Source organism: Podarcis gaigeae, assembly GCF_964106915.1.
Source record: "Podarcis gaigeae genome assembly, chromosome: 4".
Lineage (NCBI taxonomy): Eukaryota > Metazoa > Chordata > Lepidosauria > Squamata > Lacertidae > Podarcis > Podarcis gaigeae.
Genome location: NC_139677.1, coordinates 3283843 through 3291001, shown reverse-complemented (window position 1 = coordinate 3291001; position 7159 = coordinate 3283843).

Sequence of the window (7159 nt, the reverse complement as noted above, 5' to 3'; positions counted from 1 at the left end):
TCAATGGGTACCCTATAATGTTGACCCGTAATGCCAACACGGGACATGAATATGGAAAATCAGTCCCAAATGTACAAACATAGAGCAATCAAGTGATGTGAACACATGGGAGAACCAGCAGTTGACTCACCTTGACTATGCATAAGCAACCCTTGTTTGTTTAGGTGTAAGGTTGCCAGACCTCCAAGGCTGACATGGAGTGCCCAGGTTTGCCTGCTCCCTCCAAATGGCAGGTGGAGGACTTTAATTCTCCTGGAACACCTTAATTTTTTTAATTAAAAAATAAGATGACAGTTCATGCAACTTGCAAGCTTCAGCCTGGCAGGAGTTGAAGTTATTGCCTAGACTCTCAGGGGGAGGAGTCTGCACTTCTTCCCTCCCTCTCCCCATTAACCTCTGTCTCTGGGGCTCAGCGGTGAGAGGGAGCACAGAGGTGGGGGAGAATTGTTCTGGCCTCAAGAGGAGGAGGGGATTATGAGCATGGAAAGTGCAGGGTTGCAGGGCGCATCTCGTGCAAGGAGCAAGTGCATAGCTTGGGGGTTCTCCTGGACACATCTTTGTCATTGAGAGGCCCAAGTCATCTGGTCAAAACATGTGATCCCATTGTTGAAACAGCTGCACTGGCTGCCCCTCCACTACCTAGCCAGGTTCCAGGTCAACAATACAGTGGAGGCATGTATGGATGACTGAAATGATATGTGCAAGGCAGTTTAAATGCATGGAATTCACTACATGCATTCTAATGTTAATTATTGCTACCACCACTTACTCTTATTCAGTTGTAGTCCCTCCCCTTAAAGTAGATATATGTAAATGAGTTGCTCCCACCCCCTCCCACCCTGAGCCTGATTCAATTTCCACAAACATCAGGAAGAGAAAATGCTACCAATAAATGGAGAAGATGTTATATTCTTCCATAGATGGAAGGGAGCATAAGAATCACTCTGGAAGACAGGGTGCACAATAGGCTTATGGTGTTGTAGAGCTGCTATCCTCCTTTAAATAGACATTGCAGTTTCAAAGAGGACCATTTCTACATGCACTTCAATATCTCTATTGTTCTGTGAGGGAAAAGATGATCTATTATTAGGATGTGTAGCCAAACTCATTTGTCTTAAGTGATTCCTCCATAGAAATCTGTTCAATAGAGATACTTTGTTCTATATTATGAGTATAATTTTCCTAAAGGATTGAGTAATCAATGTATTGCTTGTTTAAGGAGGAAAAAATTAAACCTAATTGATGGTGTGTCACCAAGGACACTAAGGAAGAGGCAGAAAACGGGGGTGGGGGTAAGAATCAAATTGAAAATCACTAGCAAGAAAAGGAGGGAGAAAGAGGGGAGAATCTGAAAAGATCATTATTTTGTGTGTGACACATCAGCTCGATAGCTGTGGGAAGGGGGGAAAGCAACAGTAAATGTAATATAAAAAGACAAAATTGGTAATAAGCAGTGGCATGTAGAAAATATCTTGTGGTGTATAGCTTTTCAAATTATCTTTAATGTGCTAAGCAATTTCTGTTTGTAGCTATGCTCTTTAAATCCCAGAGCTTGCTTGATTTTTTTCTAATGAAAAGGCTATTGATGAAACGTATTTTATTTCTTCTTCTTCTTCCTTTTAACTATTTTTATTTCTTCCATAATCTTAGACTCTTTAGTTAATACCACTAAAGAGTGAGTTCTTTGATCCATCGTTATGCAATGCTGTTCTTTTTAATGGCTAGATGCTTAGCTATGTGATGTGACTATATACTGAGCCAGGGCAAGAGACATTCCATTCCAACCAAATAATGTCAGCTCAGGCTGGATCTAAAAACAAACTGAAGTAGGAAATTATGGAGAATGGTCCTGAGTTGGTAGAATAGATATCATTTCAGACTGCTGGTGTGGAGGAGTTGCTGGGCTTGAATCACTTGTGTATATATTTTCTTTCAGTTGTCTTAATATGGGAAAACATTTGAAAGACACCATCTCCTGAAGTCTAGAACGATGCAACCCACTTAAACCCAACCATCTTATTCTGCTGCATGTGAAGACCAGGTTATTGGACTTTCTCTCTCCCAGTGCCAGCCCAAGACATTTTGCTGCCCGAAGTCAAGAAGTTTAAACCCAAATTCCTAGGTTTATCTGGGCTTGTCTGGCAGCTATTTTGCTTTGAATGAGGTCTGAAATACAATCTTTAGCTGGCTCTCTTAAGACATTTTATATCTTTGCTTTCTTCTGTAACATATCTTTGAGATTAGACAAAAACTCCTGCATCATCACAACTCCGTCTGTTCCAGTTCCTGTCATACTCGGATGGGAAGAAATTGTTTGTTTTTTTGTTTCTTAATAAATCTGCTCTATTTATGACTGTGATCTTAATTATGTTTAGAGAGATGTTTCTCTTCAGGGAAATGCATTTCTGTAGTCTTATGCTGTAAAAAACGTGTGGTGCTGTCAGCTCTCTCCTGCACATAATGGGGGGGGGGGGGAATCCATAAATACAGCTTCAGAAACCATTGAAAAAAAGTTCCATCTGCAAAACAATGATCTAGGTGGCAAGTGAATTAGAATTAAACCTTATGGGCAGAATTCATTGAAGGCAGCCCTGTGTAAGGATTTCCACTTCCATAAGAGGGCTTCCTCCCTTTCCTCTCCCTCCGCATGTGCACATCCCAAAATGGGCTTGAGGAGGTCAGAAGAACCCTCAGAAGAGCACCCAGGGGAGGAGGAGCAGGGTTCTCTCTGTCTGGCAAGCTGAAAAGCTTGGGCAGATGCAACTACTGGAAGAGGCTATGAATTCTATCCTATATATTCCCCACAGTGAACATCCTGGATTGAGGTCAACAGCTTGAGGTTGAGTCCTGACAAGACAGAAGTGCTGTTTCTGGGGGACAGGGGGCAGGCAGGTGTGGGGTATCAAACATGGCTGAGATTGCGCTTCTCCCATCTCTCTCTCAATAAAGATGGGATTTATTTATAAAATAAATTTGGAATATCAAATTTCAGCAGCACCCTGTGTGACACTAAAATTTGGCACCCCTTACCTCTTGCACTACAGCATTGTTGGAGTGCCTCCTGCAGCATGGTGCCCAGTGCAGCTTCACCGGTTGGGCCACCCTTCAACTGCCTCTGATCAAGGTGGATGTACCACACTAAGGACAGCTGGTAACACTTCATTACATGATATTTTATTTAGTAGATCCATCCAGTTACCCACTCTGGCTAGTATTAGTAAGCCAGGATGGACAATGATATAACAAGCGCTTGTCTGGACACATCACTGCAAGTTTCCTGTCCACATCATCATGCCACATTAACTAAAATGGATCCCATAACACTGGGTCTGATCAGCTGGCACTGCTACAATACGCTGCAAAAATGAACAACTGAATCTTCAATGTGTCTTGCAAACTGATTGCAGCTAGACAGTGTGTGCTCCAGAGGTCTACCACGTAGTCATTAACCAACCCCTGGACCACACAGAATTACTCTTTGAAGAAGCAATGGGAGACTGTTTGAGGATGTGATCATATAATAAAATTGTAGAGTTGGAAGGGACCCCTAGGGTCATCTACTCCAACCCTCTGCAGTGCAGGAAACCTTTGCCCAACTTCCTGCCAACACATACCTGAACATGCTACCACTAACTGACGGAGGCAGCAAAGTAGGTTTTTGTGTTGTCTCCAAAAGAATTATGCCACTTATGTGGCTTATGCTCCTTGCTCAACCCATGTCATCAACCTTGGTGTACCAAGGAGCAAAATGGGCTCCACAGCTCTGGAGGGGGCCCTCAGCAGCAATTGTGTCAACAGCACATTCCATACCAAGACTAGAACTTTGACAGGATCACCTGCTCTATCTGCTAGAAAATCCCTCAGATTCTATCAGTCTCCAAGGATGGGTGACTGTAACTGGTTGCCATCCCTGCAGGGGATAATTTCACTATGAGACCCAAGAAACCGAGGCTAATAAGATGGAGGAGCTTTGGATGGGTGGTCTGGAATTCAGTGCAGATGTTGCACTTTCCCTGATGGAGCAGCTGCACTTTCTGGGAGTGCACCTTGATTCCAACTATTATTGCAGGCCAAACCTCTGTAGCAAGCAGTGCTTAAGCTCAACTCCAGCTAGCTCACCAGCTGCAGCTGTTCCTGGATTGAGATAGCCTGGCATCCATAGTCCATGCTCTAGTGGCCTGCTGTCTGAACTATTGCAATGCTCTTGAAGATGGTTCAGAAGCTGCCTCATGCACAGAGCATGGCAATGGGACTATGTCTCGCTGGTCCTAGATGCACTGCACCTGCTACCAGTGAGCTAATGGGCCCAATTTAGGAAGTTGGTATTAACCATGAAGTCTAGGTGAAGTCCTGCTGCCACTGGTGCTACTGTGGGACACTCTGTAAGGGGCAGTGACCCAAGGCAAGGCTTTATCAGTGGTGGTCTCCTGATTATAGGACTTCCTTCCTAGTGCTGTACATTCGTCTCTCTCATTTCTATGATTCAGAAAAAATCAGGAAAAAGTTTCTGTTCACCCAGGCATTTGGTGACTGAAATATAATGGTTTTTATCAGCTTTGAAAATGTTCTTTTGGGGACTGTTGTGAAATTTGTTTTATATTGTTTTAAATTCAGATGTTGTGTGGCTACCTCGGACTCCTTTGGGATAAATTGTGGGGGTCAGGAACCTATTGCTTTGTCTCTAAGGGCTTGGCACACTCTTCATAATGAATTTCATATATTTGCAAGTACTACATACATAATGGGAAGAGTTAAAAAAGAGCCACTTCACCTAATGAGAGGATTGGTGTAGCTGAACCTCACCTCCCGTATAATGAAACCAAGCTGGGCAACTTGGACGCTAAATCTGCTCTTGCCAGAAATGCTTTTCTGGTATCCAGTGCTATGAACTTATGTGCACTACCAGAGAGAAGAAAGGCAGTTAACTCAACCCCCCTGGCTTCTATCCAGGCTATCTTTTTAGTAAAAATAGAAAAATAGTAAATTTCAGAGGACAAGGAATGAATCCAAAGTACTTCTTAATATAATGAGTTATTTGAATTCATAGGGGTAGTTCACTAGCTGTTGGCCCCATATCTTGGAGTGTGTATGGTAGCTCTTGCTACCCATTCCAGTCTTCATTGGGAATGCATTGTCTCTCCCTCTTACGCCCTCTGATTCCTATTGCACCCACCCAAAATGGTAGTCTTCCTTCTTGGGAGAACCATCTCAGCTATCATTCTGAAATTCAGCAGGCATCATCCCCTCAGAAAGGCAGACCACAATTTGTCTCTGATTCTGGGGGAAAAAATTAAACATAGATAGACTTTCTCTATGTTTTTGGATGAGACTCCAAGGGTCATCTAGTCCAACCCCCTGCAATGCAGGAATATCACCAAAGCATCCATGACAGATGGCCATCCAATCTTTGTCTTAAAAATCTCCAAGGAAGGAGAGTTCACCACCTCCTGAGGGAGTCCCACTGTTGAACAGCTCTTACTGTTGGAAAGCTTTTCCTGGTGTTTCATTGGAATCTCCTTTCTTGTAACTTGAAGCCATAGGTTCGAGTCCTACCCTCCAGAGCAGGAGAAAGCAATGTGACTTACATAGTGAAACAATATGATTCAGGCATATACAATGGCAGGCAGATTCACCCTTCCATCTGCATGAATTAGGAGGAATTATTTTATGCTGCAGCCCTATATAGACCTACCTGGGAGCTCCACTAAGCACAACAAGTGGGACTTACTTGTGAGTAAACATGAGGGAAGGAACTCGCTGCTTGCCTGTGCTTGTGGTTCCAATCATACTGGCTTGGTTTATGCCAATACTTAGTCCACTTTAGCAGTACAGACTTGTAGATGAATCAAGAGTGAACTTGCCTCTGCTGTCACAGATGGCTCACAAATGCCATGACTGATGTCGACTCAGATGCAAATCATCTACTCTAAGAGACAAAGAATGAAACAATGATTCGGTTTTTAAAAAAAACTTATTTCTAGATTGTAGATTGAATCTGTGTAGCCCCTTTATGTCTGTTGATGCCCCTCCACAAAATAAGTAGTATTGCTTTGCCATTCCCCCTCCTCGCAATTTGATATTCTGCAGTATCATTTACATTCCTCACCCAACAGTCCATTTCACCTCAAACCAAGAACCTCCCCACAAGATCCTTCCTTTGCCTTCAGGGCATAGATATCTAAACAAATAACATTCATGCTTCTTCAGTTTAGCCTTTTCTTCTTTGATGGGATTACCTAAAAAGCCTACCCCCACCTCCTCTGGAACTTAATCTGTTAAAAGCTGTAGTTCTTCAGGTATTTCATTTAACAATAAAATAAAATTAGCATTTTTAAAGTAAAGTTGGTATTCTAAGCAAATACGATATTTGGAGGACGAGCAGGAGTCTAAACAGAGGCAAATGGCATATCAGACTTTTCAACCAGATTTAATTTTGACCTAACAAAATTCTTAGTTTACCATGCTGTATTGGAAAAGAAAATAATGGCAGAATCAGAATAATCTGCCTACTTTTGCATATTATTTAGAAATACAAAACACATAATATCTGTAAAAATGCTAAACGGAAATAAGCATTTAATTATCATTGACTTCTCCTTTTTAAAAAACTGCTTCCTAAAAGTGAAGCATATTGAATTAGTAAATGAAGAAGATTTTCAACATTCAAACTAATATAAAATATTTCTAATTCAGCAAAAGATAAAATCACTGAACTGGTAATGGAAGGGGGGCAGAAAAGGGTGTACACTGTTGTAAATATTAGAGAATGTATTAAAGGCATTATTTTTACTTCATTGCTCATGCAGAAGGCCAGAGCAGTAAGCCTCATTGAACTTAATAGGACTTACTTTTGAGTAAAGCATACTTGGGCTGCTGTTTTGGTAACAACCCCATGTGAGCAAAAACATTTCATTTTAGGCTCCCTGTTTATTGAATTTAGTGTAAATCAAAAATAAGGCATACAGTCCCTTGAGCTGAAGTCAGAACTCTGGGCCTCTGTATAAGAACCTTCCATTAATGTTTTAGTAAGCTTTAAGAGCTCCACTTCCAGTGGGGAATGCTTATTAGAGCATTAACAAATACTCAAATGGGCATTTTGCAGTGAAAAATACTGCCATAATGTTGCAAAATGACTACAGGGACTTCCCTCTTTCTGAGC